This window comes from Nycticebus coucang, chromosome 16, assembly GCF_027406575.1.
Source record: "Nycticebus coucang isolate mNycCou1 chromosome 16, mNycCou1.pri, whole genome shotgun sequence".
NCBI classification, from domain to species: Eukaryota; Metazoa; Chordata; class Mammalia; order Primates; family Lorisidae; genus Nycticebus; species Nycticebus coucang.
The window spans coordinates 55,846,814-55,864,188 of record NC_069795.1 but is presented as its reverse complement, the minus strand read 5'-3'; the positions used below and the strand labels follow the sequence as shown (position 1 = coordinate 55,864,188).

Genomic DNA, 17,375 nt, shown 5'->3' with positions numbered 1-17,375 from the left:
ATTTGCCAAAATATCTATTTAGCCTTCAGGACATGGGGGTATGTTTAGCCCATTTAAAGTTCTCCATCCCCAGCTATTTCAGAAAAGTCAGCTTCCTTTGCCATATTTCCTAAAACAAGATTTCTAAATTGAAGATAGTTTTCAAAACTATTCCACCACAATTATTGCAATTTTCCTAGAAAAAATAGTGTTTCATGTTTGTTGGTATTACTACTGCTTGTGATCTGTAGTTTACTTACATGTTCTTATTTTTAGTGGATTAATTTAGGACAGTGAGCAAGGACCAGAGCAAAAAAGTTTAAGGAAGGTCTAGCGTGCTTACACTATCCTTCACTAATACCTGATGGATTCCAAGTCTTCTTGCGAAATATGTGTGAATACTGAAGTGATAAATTATCATCACATGAAATTTAAGACTCGTGTAAGCTCTGGATTCTTATTCGTCATCTCAGTTTTCCTTTTTGTCTTTCTGTAGGGTTTAGGAATATTTCAAAATGTGCTTTGATTGTCTCTTTTCATAAGGTGAAATCTGTGCTTATTTTCTGTCTGATTATGGGGGTACATGACAAGTAAATTGATGCACACAAAACAATTTTGACTCAGAGACAAAGGCTGTGAGGATTCTTATAAATGTTGGCTCCTTTTTATGCCAACTATTTGACTTAGTGTTTGAGAACTTGGACTCCGCAGCTAGACTGCTTGAGCATGAATGTAGGCCCTTCTACTTATTTGCTGAATGACTTGGGTAAGTTACTTATCATCCATGTGCCTCAGCTTTCTCATTTGTAAAGCGCAGTAATGACAGTGACATAGGATTGGTTTGAGAACTACATTAGTTATTATGTGTAAAGTAGTTGGAGTGAAACCTGGTATGTAGTATTTTATAAATAGATGCTAAGTAATGGTTAGAGGCAACGTAAAACCTCTATGCCAGTCTTACAGAATTTTTACTTCTCCAGAGTAATTTACTATTAGGTGAGTTTTGTATGGGATCTTGAAATAGTTATTTCCTGTGCTAAGCCTCTGGGCTGGTATTTAAGGATTCTACTGCTATCTCTCATGCCAATAGACACCATTGAGTGAGAAGAATTGGAAGAACCAAAATCTTGTTCAAAGATCATATTACAACTGACTCCTCAATATAATTTATTTAAAAAACATTAATATAGCATTTATGAGGTGCCATGCACTGTTTTAAAAGCTATACAAATATTAACTCACTTAATCCTCATTATAACATGAGGATACTTACTAAATTTCAATTAAGTGAGATGGTAAAATCCTGCAGCCCAGTGTCTGACACAGTTAATCCTTTAATAAATATTTGTTGAAGGAATGAATACCTGTGAGTGGCTCAATCAATCAGTCTATCTTGTTTGGCTATCAGAGAAAGCAAACAATACTTCAGGATGTTACATTAAGTGGCCTGATGTGTTCTCAGAAACTGGAAACAATTGAGTTTTCCGTAGCTGTATTCAAATTTTTAGTAAAGGGAATAAAGTGACCTGAATGTTCCTTTCTCTTTCTCAATATTAAATTACTTATTCTTTTAATATTAAACTTAGATGCTTAGATGTCCTAGAACTGGTAAAGTCTTTGTTGAGTTGCAGAATGTCACTATTAACCTACATCGACTATCTGACTGTACATTCTGAATTTTCATTTTTATCTTTAGTTTGGATTTTGGGCAGAAACTATTATGTTTGAAACATTAAGATTTGCCAATTTTTCCTCACTCTTTCAATTGCATTCTTTATTTTTGTTTTGTTCTGGGAAAACATATTTGCATCATATTTCTTAATTTGTCTACTTCCCCAAGAAGAGTAGCTAATAAATAAGGACTTAATATTTTATAATGCTTTATCATAGAAAAATATCCACATATTAAGCTTGAGGAATAAATTACTTTAAAAATGTCAGATCTATTCAAGCACCATTTGGGAACACTTGAGAGATAAATTCCGGTTTTTATTTTTATTTTTTTTTTAATGAAGCCACAATATGTATTTTTATTCAACATGTTATTGCTCCAATCAATTATAGATTCTTTTTATAGTCACTAAATGAGTTGCATTTAGCCTTGAATTCTACCTGTGGAAACACAGTTGACATGATAGATAAGAACAAATGTAGTAACAACCTACGACTTAATATTTCTGTGCCCATCTCTATTTTCTCTTCTTCTCTAGCTACCAATTGAAATGTTATATTTTTCTAACTATGACAAGCTAAAAGCAGAATTTAATATTTTTTTATGGAACTATTGAGATGTGGTAACTGAAGGGCACTTGGGAAAGTGTGAGTAAACTTCTGTGAAGAACTCAGGTCCCTTTGGTGGTTATGAAGAAGTGAAGAGGAAAGATCAAATCTGCAAAGTTTTATTTCTGAGATTAAACATTATTGATGTGATAGTATAGACATAGGTAATTGTGGCTAAGTCCTGGGTTCAGAAAAGTCTACAAGTCTTCTAAAGTTACAATGTTGCTAAAAATAACAGTTGAGTTGAATTGCCCTATACCTTATCCAGTGGCCCCAGGTGTAAGGTGGGCTGATGTTTTTGAATTGATAGTCAGTAAAATCTGTCCCAAGTCAGCCAAGAGGCTGGAAGTCTTGAAACTTAGGGGTGGGGGGTTGGCTATTTGAATAACCCTAAAAATTCTAGTCCAACTTTGACACACTTGTTTGGGTGTAGCTCTGAGATAAAGGAGTGGGGCAGTCTCCTCACTGCATGTTAAAGTTTTATTGACGGGAGTGAAGGGAAAAATGATGAAAAGAGGATATTGTTAGAAAGCCTAAATTTTGGCTGTGAACTGAAGCTTCAAGTTCTGGCAGTAGAGACAGTGGGTAGCTCCTCAGACAGGAGCACTTACTGGGTTTCTAACAGGGGTTGTGGCACCTTCCAGCTTTAAGAGATACATCTGAATTCTGTCTCCAGGGATAAAAGGCACAAACTGTTGGTCCTAATAGTAAGTGTTTAGATGATTCCTGGTCATGTCAGGATGGTCAGGATGGAGCAGGTACCCAGAGGAAAGATACTGACTTGTTTATTTGATGATAAGCTTGCTTGCATATTTAATGACAATATAGGCATCTCAACAAACATTTGTGAGAAAAACATTGAATGAAAGTCAGAGCTTGAATACTGTGCTTTAGACACCTTTGGGGCTCTCATTATTCACAAGACAATCTGTGAAGCAGGACCTTCAATTTTCAGTTTACCTATTCATGTGTCCACTTTTGCACATATGTATTCAAACGTCCTATCTTATCTTCATCTCTCCTCTTCTGCCCTTTTTGCCCCCTCCAGTCATGGGGGTTAGCATACTGGCCTCTGCTCCACCCAGCAGTCGCATCATATTGATCCCCTCAGCAGCCCAGAACTCACCTGGTGTTGAGTCACCCCAAAGCTGTTCTCTTACCTACTCATGTTTTTTGCCTCTACTAATATTGTCCATTCTAAAGTTTGAATGATCCTTCTTTGGCTACTTTTCCCATTTTTCCCCCCTTTCTTGAATCTTCCATTTGCTTTAATATTTGAAAATTTCTTAAGAGTAAGACCACATCAGTGTTCTTTTCTTTGTTATCATCTATTTATTGCTCCACACTCTGATGATGTGTGACCATAAACTTAGTCAACTCTTCACTTGAAGATTCTAGTTTTCACAAAAAAGCAAAAACTTGCTTAATTTGCTTTGTATTCTTTAAGCAAACTTACTCATTCTCTCACAAATTACAGATTACTTCAGACAAAATCATTCTTTAAAAATGGAATCAAGAGTCTCCTTTTGCGTTGTTTTTTATTTATCACTTTGAAACCGTCCTTGACTGTAGTCTTGGCAGAAGATTTGAAATAGATGGAAGTTTTCTCTAGTGGATAAGGGTGCTGAAATTAGATGTCCCAAAACATAACTTTAGTCATCAAGGCTATTATCTGAATAATTTTTCCAGGAAGTTACTGAAGAATGACTACTGAAATTCTTCTAATCACTATACGTTATGGGTATCAACACATCATTATGTATCCCATGAATATATATAATTTTGTCAATTAAAATATAAAATAAAATTTAAACAAACTAAAAAGGTTTGTGAAAGATTTTAATATAAAAGGAAGGTTCCCTGGAACCTTAATATGAAGTATATTGTTAGGGACACATAGTAGATTCTTGATAAATATTTGATAGAAAATTTATATATATATATATTTTTTGAGTGGGCTATTTCTGACATCCTATTCTAGCTCATAATTAACCCCTCATTCTGGATTATTTTGGCACATTGCCAAGTATAATATAATTAAATAGAACATTCTGTAAGTGCTTATTTATGACCAAATCTGAAACCTCTTTCAGGTTAATAAAGGTGCCTTTGTCTTCACAGAGATATTTAGTTATTTTCTTAGATTTACAATAGTGCTAAATAATAATTATATCTTAGCACATACTAACAAACAAGTACATCAACCTTATTATCTTTTCTTTTTCCTGTTTTAATTTTTCTTCCTCCTTCTTAACAGACTTCTTTCTCAAAGCTATTCACAGACATTTAAATTAAATTAGCATTCTTTAGGTTACATATGACATAAGTTAATATTCTGTCTGGATAAATGGTTGGTGATTATTTTTATAGTTGCATTATGGACTTTGGCATTATTCAAACAATACATAATTTAAATTCTGACAAGCTTTTAAAACATTTTCTTCTAAGCAATGCCTACAAATTAGTCCTTGCCTTCTCTTCTTAGACTGGGGCCGTGACTGAGATGTCAGATGGGGGAGAGGATTGTAAATTTCTGTTACATCTGGATCCATATCAGCAGGAGGATCTGTGGGTAAGTTGAAGCAGTTATGGACAGATTTTGGAGCCTGCTTGCTGATGCAGGTTTCTGACTGTGGACATTGTAAGCTTAGCTTTTCATCTGCTGTCAGCTAGCATGATATCATAAATGGCATAAGAAACTAAATATTTAGTCTTATGAGAAAGGTATATTGACCTGACCCTTTCTCTAAATACATTGACAAACCATTTAATTCTCTAAGATGGCAGAGAAAAATACCACTTGCAGTGTTTTGCTGCATAAATTATATTCTAGTTTAAATTAGTGGCATATAAAGTCATAACCTTGCTTGGACAAAATCTTATTAAGTTGAGCATGTCTTTTATCCCACGAAATGAAATTAAATTTTAGACAGCTATTTTTTTCAGTTGGAAATTTATTGAATTAATAGAAAGCAAGTTACACAGTTTTCTAAAGCATATATTACATGCTTTTGAATTTTGTTTTTTCTTAGGCATTGTATGGATTTTAGAAAATCTTGCAAGTTAAATATATCGAAGTAGAAATTGAAAGAAAATAATCAGAAAGCAATACATTTGCAGATAAAGATTTCTTTAAATAAATGTTCTCTGCAGTATTATTCATGTAAAAAATATCTAAACTACCCAAGTTTTCAAAAATAAAGATACTATTAAAAAACTATTATCTTTCTATAATGGTCATTAGGTAGATTTAAAAAATATTTTAAAAAATGTTTTCAAAGCATAAGACATTTTTCATAATCTAAGAGAAAATGAAATACAACAATAATTCCCCAGAAAACTAGCTCTATACACAACAGAATTTTTGTTTGTAAAGATAAACGAGTGGGTGAGCATAAGGCAGTGTATCAAAGTGGTAATACTTCCTACCACATACTGATTGAATCCTTTCTACGTGTTAAGTTCTCACCATACTCTAGGCTCTGGGCTAAGGACTTTGAGGGCCTTGTCACATTTAATCCTCACAGCAGCACAATGAGGTTGTTCTGGGCAACCCAGAAAAAATCACACTGTCATGGACTGATTCCCTGGGTGAATACTTTCAGATCATTTTGAAGTTGAAAATCATAGGCAAACAAATTGAAGGCATGCCAATTAGGTATGGGAAGGAATTAAATATGCAAATGTAATGAATGCAATAGATTTTAAGAGTGTGTTTCTTTGGCCGTGATGCAATAACAACTGTTGAGATGTCTTCTGAAGTGGAAATTGAACAAGTAGCTTTAGACACTAAAATTACCTGGCAGTGATTGGCTCCCTCTCTAGCCCTGGCTAGAACATCTGTGTCTAACACCTTGGACTCCCACAAAATAAACTACTTTGCCCAACTAAATGGAGCAAACTCTTCGATAGTGCTGAGTTCCAGTCGTAGTGATTTTTCCCTTAGGTACTCCAAAGAGGAGGACATTCTTTCCTGAACACAGACTGAAAGACCCCAAATGTTCAGAACCCAAGTTCTCTAGGACCTCCCTTTGCTACACTTCTCCACTTATTGCCCTCATCCCATTGGCCACGTTGACATTTGAAGGTTTAAAGAGTGATGCTGCTTAAGAGCCAGTTTGCACCAGAATATCCATTTCTCCTGAGAATTGTATATTACTTTGTGGTGCCGAAGCATACAAATGCAAAATAGTTGGTTTTAATACATGGAAGAATCAGGTTTGGATTCTTCATTTAAGAATAACTTAAAAATTAGTTGGTAACTTCATTTTGCAATTGAATAAAATAAAACATAGAGAAGACTGTAATTCCCCTAATGTTACAAATCTATTGCATCACAGATGGAGTCAGGATTTTCACCTGGCTCTGTCTGGCTTCAAAGACCTTGGTTGTTTCAGTGGTGGGACCATAGATAAAATTTCCTTTAAAAAAATTTTCCTCTGTGATATTGGTTTTATAATTAAGCAGTAAATGTTATAAAAATAGAGATAAAATATTTTTATATAAGCTGAAGCAGTGAGAAAAGAGATTTTTCCTATTCCTGAGAAACATGCTCCAGCTTCTCTTTTCCATGTTTAACAGTTGGCAGTGATTGCACTTGCCTTGTGATATGGACATGACCTGAAGACAGACTGAAATCACATATGCTGCAGCCTGAAACTCTCTACTGTGACTTGCAGTTTTCTTAATGCTTATGTGATAAGACTGTGCAAACATTATCATATAACTAATCTAATTCAAGTACCAATTCTTAATAAAAACATAAAACAATACAAATCATTTAGAAAACATTTTTAAAATATTCACACCTTGATTTTTTTTATGTTTCCGGCAGTATTCTGCTTAGTTTTAGAAACTTGAATATATACAAATCTGCATGAAATAATTCTTAGTCTTCTTTGAGCTAGGTATGCCAGTCTCCTGGGAAGGGAGACAGAAGTTTTAGAATACATTTTTATTTATGAAGTTGCTCTATTTAGACTTCTGAGGGAAAGAACTTCTGGAAAGATTAGTAGAGTGTGTTACTCCTGTTCTGACATGTCTGCCCATCAAAACTAGCTGATAGAGTACACTTTAATGACTCTTCCACAGTCAAAAACTGACATCGACATTAACAGAAAGGATTTGGGACAAGGAACTGTGTTCATTCTGCAAATCAGCCTCAAGCTTCACCATAACCTGTACATTTTATGCTTTATGTTACTTTAGTCTGCTGAAGCACATATTTGTATCTATGTAAACAGAATGCTCCTTTAATACCCGAGAACTTTATTCTTTGCAGGGGAAGAGAGAATTAGAACCATGCTGTTTTGGTAGGCAAGCTTTTTGACAGGGAAGACTATGTGCCTTGATCATTTAAGACCTAAAAGTCAATCAGGACCTCCTGAAATTGTTTAGTATCTTTGGAAACATCTCTTTTCTAAGCCATGTTTGTAAACAAAATAATACAAAGATGTTTCAAAAGCGTGTAAATTTAAAAATTCATTTGGTTCTGCTATGGTTTGAATGCATGTGTTCCTTTAAAATTCCTGTGTTGAAACTTAAACTCCAAGGTTGGTATTAAGGGGTGGGGCCTTCAGGAAGTTATTAGGCCTTGAGGGCTTTGTTCTCATAAAGGAAATTAATGCTCTTGTGAAAGAGGCTTCAGAGAGCTGCCTGGCCCTTTCATCTCCTCTTCCAGGTGAGGACACAGATTTGTCCCTTTTTGCCCTAATACATATCTCCATGTGAAGATGTGGTAACAAGTCACCATTCTGGAAGCAGAGAGAGCCAGTTCTCACCAGATACTGAAACTGCCAGTACCTTGACCTTGAACTTTGCAGCCTCCAGATCTGTGAGAAATACATTTCTATTATTTATAAATTCCCCTGTCACAGGTATTTTGTTATGGCAGCATGAATGGACTGAGAGAGATTCTGAGTGTTATGTACAATTTGAAGTTCTTTGTAAAAAAAAAAAAAAAATCCTAAATGTAGAAACGCAGTGGTATTCAGAGATATGACTAACTTAGATGGTTTCCAAGGAAAGATTAAATGGTTGAAGTTTCAAATGGGCCTCTGATTGGTAGCCTGTTTTGTTTTGAGTCCTATAGTATGGAGTATTCAGCTTTAAGGAATGTCTTGAGAGTAGGATTCTAGGAGCTTGGGTGTTCACAGCTGTTATGAATCCTACCATAAGTCAACAAACAGCTTGAAAAATTAAAAGAACTCTTAACTGTCAATTCTTCTGCAGAAATAGAAAAACACTCTGATTTGAGAATTTTGTACCATTGCCTATTAGTTTCAGAGCAGTAACTAGAAGATAGTTAGCCTAACAGTTCTCTCAGTGCCTTTATATTGGGGGTGATAAATGTCAATATTTATCTGCATGGTTTAAGTTCCTTTGTGTGGATCTTTGCTTTGTACCAAATTAAGGCAACCCTAGATATTTGGGATGATTGTCTTGACAGGAAGCTTCCCTGTGGTTTACCATAAGATGAAGCGGGGACCCGTCTAAGGGGCCTGCCAGGCCCTGTAAGCATAGAAATAAAGAAGAAGTTCCTTCGGGTGAAATTGCAGAGACTTAGCTAGGCATGAAAAGTGAATAGGAGTACCAGTGGCTTTCCAGCCAAGCCAGAGTCACAAGGTGTTTTAATTCTCTGTGGAAATTAAAAGATGGTATTTTAACATTTGTTCACAAGTTATTTTTCAGAAACCCCTATCAGTTGCAAAATGTAGATAAGGAGGAACTGGGGAATTAGACTGTGGCCACTGTTTTCTCTAAATTCTCTCTGAGGGTCCTGGAGAGAATCAGATCCATCTTAACATTCCTTTCCAAGAATCGCTGAACCCCTCTATGACCCATAGCCCCGTACCTCATGGTGTCCTGCCTTTCCGGACCAAGCCGTTGTGTAACCTCCACATATTGAGTCATATTTTTTCCTGCAACTTCTGCTTTTCTGAAATCACCCTCACCTTTAAAAACTCTTGGTTGTAAGCCATCTGGTAGTTTGGGTCTCAAGTATTAGCTGCCTGTTCTTCTTGCTTAGTACGTGCAATAAAAATGACTCTTTCTCCCACTGCAATTCTTAGTTAGCTACAGCATCTGGCTTTGCTGTGCTGGGTGAGTGGACCCCACTTTGGTTCAACCACAAGAATATTGGTGTTACTGTGGCCTTAGTATTTCTGAAAAATGTGAATGAAATTTCTAAAGAGAAAATTCCTAGGTGATTACTTCTAGGGATTATTTAACTCTGATAAATAGAATATTAAATAGCCATCTTCACAGATCAAGGAGAAGAAATTTTTTCTTTGTAAATACAACCTGAAAATTTTCCCAAAGCATGAGTGGGATAAAATTCCTTCCACTGACACAGCTTATGGTGAATAAGGGGTATAATAAGGTAGAAAAGCAAAACAGGCTTGCAATGGAGATTATGCAGAGCTGAGAGACATTTTCTTGGGTAATAAATATCTGTAGCCAGGATTTACTAGGGCATTTTGGAAGAAGACAACTGCCACAGAACTGCAGTTGTGGGAGACCAGGTGGAAATTATGAGTTTTGCCATTTGTAAGAAAAAAACTAAAAATTGCTAATTGGATTGAAACATTGATATAAAAAGTGATTATTCCAGTAGGTATTGTGGATGATATAATCAGTGTCAAATGCAAACAAGGTTGGGAGATGAAAGAAAATTAGATCCCTGACCATATCTGAGGCCAAACTGAGTCAGTTCCTTGGCTTTCCTGATTCCCTAGGAGCGAGGAGCTCAGTGCTAAATCCCAGGGCCAGACTACAGTTCTGTAGGTAAGCAAGGAGAGGGTGAGTGTGTTTGAGGGCAGCGATTGTGTCAGTAACAAAGCATTTATTGTTCTAATGAGGGTGAAGCCTGAAGGAGGGGCTTTATTTTGCTAAGGTAGATGGTTAAGTGAAGATACAAACTGGGGAAGTGAAGCATTGACTAAATTGCTTAATTTAAGGAAAGTGGATTGAGAGTTTGCTGAAGGTAATTAGTTCTAGCAGCTGCAAGGAGGCTACAGAGAATGAAGGGTTTTAGGCACCTGAAGAGAGGCAATTGGGGGTGATATAAGAGCAGTTTACAGAAGAGCATTTCTGATGTTTTGCTGGGCAGGGTACACTGGAACTGTGTTTCATTTCTACATGGACACTTCAGTAAAAAAGTGACATTGTAGGTGTATATGTGGAGGTGTGTGCGTGGGCGTGCGTGCTAAGATATGACTTTCTAAGTCTGGACTCTAAGGCACATTTGAGAGGAGGGAAGCCATTTGAATTATGTGTTAGTAAATTGAATTTTAAACTATATACAATTATTATTCCATAATCTGTGGCATGTATTTTATCTTTCTCCATCTTGTTTTATCTTTATAAAATACTTAATTATTATGCATCATTAACTGAGTTGAGAGAATATCTCTGGCAATTGTAGTCAAGATTCTGTGGCTAGAAGGTAGAGTGAGTGACAGACGTTTTTATAGAGTAATACCAGACACACTTTCATTTCTGTTGACATGAGCTTGACATAAGACATGCCTACAAGTTATCATTATTTGCAGATTAATGAGATAGTTTATAAGATTCTTTTCCATTTTAGTCAAGATATAATTCTTTATCTAACTGATGAGGGATTGTTAGCACATAAATAACATTCCAGGAGCCAGCCTTGCCCATTTTAGTAAGTCAAATACTTATTCAATTGGCGATAAAAGCAAGATCTAAATTCAAGAGTGCTTTATGTCCTTCCTCAGTTGAAGGTACAACAGGAAGTAAATTAAGGCTCTATATAATTTATTGCATTTTTAAAAGCTTTGTGCACTTTTAAAAATGCCTTGAGGCATTAACCATAAAATTAACGTACGCATCTGCATCTACTTACAGCAATAATGATAGATTCAAGCGGAAGTCGGGAGCACACAAATCAAGCTATATACCCAGTTACCCTTGGAACATTCAAGGGTATATTAAAAATACATAGTTATTTTAATAAGGAAGGATGACAGTCTTTCTCTGTCCTTTTTTTCTCTTTACATTTTCTGTACTTCTCTTGATAGAGCAGCCAATAAAGAAAAAACAAAAACCAAACTAATATTTGTCAGTGATGATAGAGAAGTGAAGGGGGCGCCACTTGGAATTGCACGTCCATGTCTTCTCTGCTGGTGCCTCAGACTGCAGGGGAGGGCCCTGCAGGCCTGCTCCCTGCACACACCAGTAATCCTCCATCACCTCGCTGTGCTGGTCACACACACCTCCCCCCCACACCTGCTCCCGGGAGCTGGCCTCATCCATCGTTCTATAAAGTGGTCTTTACAGTAGGTTGCTAGAGGGGCCTTCACATTTGTGCTTTATTTAGAAAAACAATTTAAAATGTAAGGAGGAGTAGAAATATACATATACCACTACTGTGGGGAATTAAAAACGTTTTTAAATTTTTCTGTAACCAATTTCATCTCACACTGTGATCCCCTTCGTGCCAATGGAAAAAAACTTTAATTTGACAATTAAATATAAGTCTTTAGTGGTGAAAATAATGTCTTTCAGATAAGTATTCAAGCTGTTGGAACTCCCTATCAAGGCCGTTTCTTTTCCTGCAGTTGGTACGGCCCTCTGGCTCTCTACCTCCGAGGATGACAGGTGGGTGGGTGGGAAAGAGAAGCCTGGGAGGGAAAGGAGGCTGTGGCCCACCAGTCCTCTGTCCCAGACCTCTGCCATGCTGTCGTGGTGGCTGCTGCTCTCTCAGTACCACAAGTGCAGTGGGCTCTGAATTGGGCTGGTCCTGATCATTCCCTCCCACCTCCCCTTCTGTTGATGCTCTGGATCTCTGGGGTTGGCTGTGACTGCCATTCAGCCCCAGCTTGACACGCAGCCCTTTTGTGCTCTTGTTATCAGAGTTACTTCTCCAGCCAGCAGCATGCACCATTCCCTCAGGAGAGGGGACACTTAGGGATTCCTTGCATGTCATGCCTAGCCCCTAAGAACCTGAGGTGCTGTCTCAGGCCTTTGCTCCAAGGGTGCCATCGGCTGCTTCATTTCCCCCACTCCCCATCAGCGCAGATGGGCAAGGCTGATTTGTTGGGCTGCCTTTAGAGTTTCAGAGGCACTCAGCTTTCCCTTTAATTTGGGTCAGTCTATTGCCCCTCTTCACCCTGATTCATAGGTCTTTGTAACCTCTCCTCTCCGCAGCTGTTATCCTCTTATTTTTCCCTGGGAGGAAGGAGCCATTCACTTATGGGAAATATAACTGGTGATCAGTTGCCTGCAATCTTTAATCAAATACCTGTCCCAGTCCCAGCTCTCAGGACTTACTGTGTGCTGTGACACCAAATCTTTTGATGCCTGCCGGTGCAGATGCATGGCCAGTGGCTGCGTTAGCAGGTAATTGGGAGTGAGAGGAGAGGCAGCAGAGAGCATGCAAGGAAGATCTGTCACAAAAATCTAAGTCGATAACTTCACAGTGTCAGCAACAGGAATGCAGGACAGTTGTCATCTAGAAGTATAGATCTGTTTTCAATAACTCTATTCCTCTTCTCTGATGAGAGGTGAAACTAGCCTAATGACTTTTGTTGACTTTTTGTGGTTAACCCATGGTGGTAAGAATAGAACAGGAACCGATACTTTTCCTTGTATTATATTCTTATATAGCAACTGTGTTATATGTTGAGGCTGCCATAACAAAATCCCAAGGAGTGGCTCAAATAACAGATTTGTTTTCTCATAGCTGTAGAGCCTAGAAGTTCAAGGTCAGGGTGTAGGCAGCTGTGGCTTCTTCGGAGGCCACTCTGTGTGGCTTGCAGACTGCCCCTTTTCGCCGTGTCCTCTCACGGCCTTTCCTCCATGTGCACTCATCCCCGCTGTGTCATCCTCATCTGAGAAGGGTACAAGTCCTGTTGATTAGGGTCCACCCTGACAGCCTCATTTTAACTTAATCACCGCTTTAAAGATGTCTCCAAATATGGTTCCCTTCTTAGGGACTGGGCGTTGAGCCTACAACATATGAATTTTAAAGGGGACACATTTCCACCCATGCAGCCACTGTGTGCTGAGGAATTCCAAGTACTTTTAAATCTTAACTATTACTGACACAAATGGTAATACTATCACTGCTTTTCTGACTATAAAACACATATCATTCAATTCTCTTAGCATAAATGAGACACAGGCTCCTAAATTTTAAATTTTATTCTTTAAATTACACAAAGAATACCTTAATAAGTGATTGGTGGGGAAAATTCAAGTGATCCAGAAGAATGTAAGGAGTTCCTGTCTTCCTTGGTAGCCTTTGACTTTGTGTCCGGTCTCCGTTATTCCCCAGAGATTTATCACAGTTAATATTTTAATATCTATTCTTCCAGATCAATAGATAATATTCATACACAAATATAATGTACAATTTTAAACATTTGACTTTGTGTTTCCAAAGGGGGGGTAGTGCTGTCTGTATTGTTGTGTGGCTTGTTTTTGCCATGTAACGTGGTGACTTAGAGCTCTTTCAGTGTTTGAAAAGGATTTTCAACCTCAGAAGTATTGACTTGGTTGCAGTTTTGCCGGGGCTGAGTTTGAACCTGCTGCCCTTGGTATATGGGGCTGGGACCCTACCCACTGAGCCACAGGCACCGCTAGCAGTATTGACTTGGGACAGGGTGTCCTGTGCCTCTTGGGGTGTCTAGCGACATGTGTGGCCTCTGTTCACTAGATGTTAGTAGCACTTGCTGCCGTGGTATGTGTGCCAATGATGTCCCCAGACATTCATTGCCAGTGTGCCCTAGTGGGCAAAACTGTACCCACTACAGTACCACTGGTATAGAGATTTCTCTAATTTTTTAGAATTGCTGCATAATATCTAGCATATGGTAGGCCATAGTTTAGTTGCTTGCTATTGATGGAAATTTAAGATATTTCCATTTTGTTACCATTAGGACCGAAACTGTGTTGACCGTTCTTACATGTGACTCTTTTTATGTGTACTAACATACATGTGTACTAATATAGATTACGACACCTGGAAATTTAATTGCTGGGTCAAAAGAAATGCATACTTTATATTTTTATAGATGCTATCAAATTTTCCTTCAAAATCTTTGTATAATTTACATTTCCTACAATGAGTGCCCATTTTCCACATCCTTGCCAACCCTGAATAGTACCGTCTGACCTTCTAATTTTTGTTATTGTGACTGAAAATTTGTGTATCGTACTTCTCCAGGTACTGACACTCCAGCATCTATGTATTGGTATGTCTATCTTTGTGCTCTGTTCGTATTTCTTGCCCCAGCCATTTTTATGAGTGATTTGATTTGTAGGAATTCTTCACATGTATTCTGGCTCTTAAATCTTTCAACTGCTACATCCTTTGCAAATATTTTTCTCCCAATCTGTTGCTTGTTTTCTAACTTTGTTAACACAGCCTTTTATGATCAGAAATTTAAATTTTATAGTTAAGCATTTAAATTTTATTTAAGAAAGGCATCTAAACCTTTATTGTATAATGCTACATATTTTTGTTCTTCTGAATGTATTTTTATCAAGCTTTACTTTTTACCATTTGGCTCTTTAACTTATCTATAATCCATTTTTAAGACTTTTTTTTTTTTTTAGAGCAGTTTTAGGTTCACAGTAAAATTGGAAGAAGGGTAGAGAGATTCCTAATTTTCCCCCTTTCCCACACATACACAGCCTCCCGCATGATCAACATCCCCACAGAGTGGTGTGTTTGTTATAATTGGTGAGCCTATTTAGACCCATCAAAATCACCCAGGGTCCAGAGTTTACTTTCAGGTGGTATTTTCCAATGTGGGGCTTTGGACACGTGTGTAATGTCATGTCTCCTTCTCTGTAATGTCATAGAGTATTTTTGCTACCCCTGACAATCCTCTGTGCTCCATCTATTATTCATCTCCTTTCCCCAGCTCTTGGCAACCCCTGTTCTTTTTACATGTTTATAGTTTTGCCTTTTCCAATTGTGATATAGTTGGAATCATACGTATGTAGCCTTTTCAGATTAGCTTCTGTCAAGCTTCTTTCCCTTAGTAATGTACATTTAAGTTCCCTCCATGTCTTTTCATAACTTATCAGCTCATTTCCTTTCAGTGCTGAATAATATCGAATTGTTTGGATGTCAACATTTTATTTACCCTTTTACCTACTGGAGGACATCTTGGTTGCTCCCAAGTTTTGGCAGTTATAAATAGAGCTGCTAGAAAGATAGTGCCGGCTTTCCTGAGCACATTTTTAACTCCTTTTAGGTACATATCAAGGAACATGATTGCTGGGTTTCACAGTAAGAATATCTTTAGTTTTGTAAAAAACTTTCAAATTGTTTTCCAAAGTGGCTATACCATTTTGCATCCCCACCAGCAGTGCATGAAAGTTCCAGTTGCTCCTCATCTGTGCCAGCATTGGCGTCATCAACGTTCTGGATTTTGGTCATTCTAATTCGTTTTTGGTGATACTTTCTTATTTTAATTTGCATTTCCCTGATGACATATGATGTAGAACATTTTTCTCACATGCTTGTTTGCTATCTATGTATATTATCTGGCAAGGTGAATGCTAAGATCTTTTAAATGGGCTGTTTGTTTTCTTCAAATATCAAGAATTCTTGGTGTATTTTGGATAAGAGCCCTTTATCAGATATATGTTTTACAAATGTGTTCTCCTAGTCTGTAGCTTTTGCAGAGAAGAAGCTTTTAAATTTTCTTTTATCTATTTTTATAATGATAAAATAATGTTTTATTTATTTTTAATTATTTTTGTATTAAGTCATAAACACATATATAAATTAATGCATTTATGGGGTACAATGTGCTGATTTTATATATAATTTGGAATGATTATATCAAACTAGTTAACATATCCTTCCCCTCATTGACTTAATTATTGTGTTAAGACATTTATGCTCTATACTTAATAGGTGAGACATGTAGCCTTGCAATATGCACCATAGGTGTAGTCCCGCCATTTACTCTCCCTCCATCAAACTCGCCCCTCCGCTCCTATCCCCCTTCTCTTCTCAGTTATTTCTTTGATGCTTGGTGCCCTTAGTGTTATATTTAAGAAATCATTGCCTTGCCTGTGGTCATCTAGGTTTTCTCTTATGTTCCCGTCTAGTAGTTTTTTTAGTTTTGTATTTTACATGTGGTACTGTGATCCATTTTGAGTTAATTATCATGGAGAATTTAAGGTCTGCGTCAAGATTTTTTTTTTTTTTTTTTTTTTTTACAGGGGAAAGCGCGAACGCAGTCCCCCACTACCACAAATTATGCAGTCGAGTTTCCCACATTTGGGGAAATCGCAGGGGTCAGCACATCCTGAGTGTAATGGATAAGCCTCGCCCTGGGAAAACCACCTTCGTGATCATGGTATCTCCCTTGCCAGGTAAGTATAATGCGTCAAGATTTTCATTCTAAATTTGGACATCAAGTTGTTCCCATGTCATTGCTGACAAAACTGTCTCTGCTTCATTGTACTGCCTTTGGTTCCTTTGTTGAAGAGCAGGTGATGCTATTATGTGGGACTATTTCTGGGTGCTCTGTTCCCTCCTGTTGGTCTGTCTTTTCTTTCACACTATCACACTGAAGTTGGCAAGTGTCAGTCCTCCAACGTTGCTTGTATCCTTTGATATTGTGCCTTTTGTCGTATAAACTCTAAAATCAATTTATTGATAGGCAGAAAATAGCATGCTTAGGTTTGTTTGGATTATGTTGAATCTACAGGACAAGTTGTGAAGAACTGACACTATTGAATCTTCCTTGCTATGAATATAGGATATGTCTTCGTTCATTTAGTTCTTTTATTTTGTTCATCAGTTTTGTAGTTTTTCTCATGTAGATCGTGAATGTATTTTGTTAGATTTGGAACTAAGTATTTCATTGTTTCGAGTGCTAATGGAAATGGCATTGTGTTTTTAATTCCATTTGTTTATGGCTAGTATAGGAAAGTGATTGATTTATGTATGTTAACTTTATATCCTATGATCTTGCTATAATCACTTACTAGTTCCGGGAGTTTTTTTGTGATTTACTTTGAATTTTCTACATAGAAGATTATGTCATCTGAGAACAAGGTTAAATTTTATTTGCTCCATTCCAATCGGTATGCCTTTTATTTCCTTTTCCTGTATTATT

At 37.2% G+C, this 17,375-nt stretch overlaps 1 non-coding gene across 1 annotated transcript; it reads right to left on the bottom strand.

The window, feature by feature from the left end:
• Nucleotides 1-16,470: 16,470 nt before the first annotated feature.
• Nucleotides 16,471-16,634, bottom strand: LOC128568324 (U1 spliceosomal RNA). Its single transcript, XR_008375128.1, has one exon. It is a non-coding gene; the product is annotated as a U1 spliceosomal RNA (small nuclear RNA).
• Nucleotides 16,635-17,375: the final 741 nt, after the last annotated feature.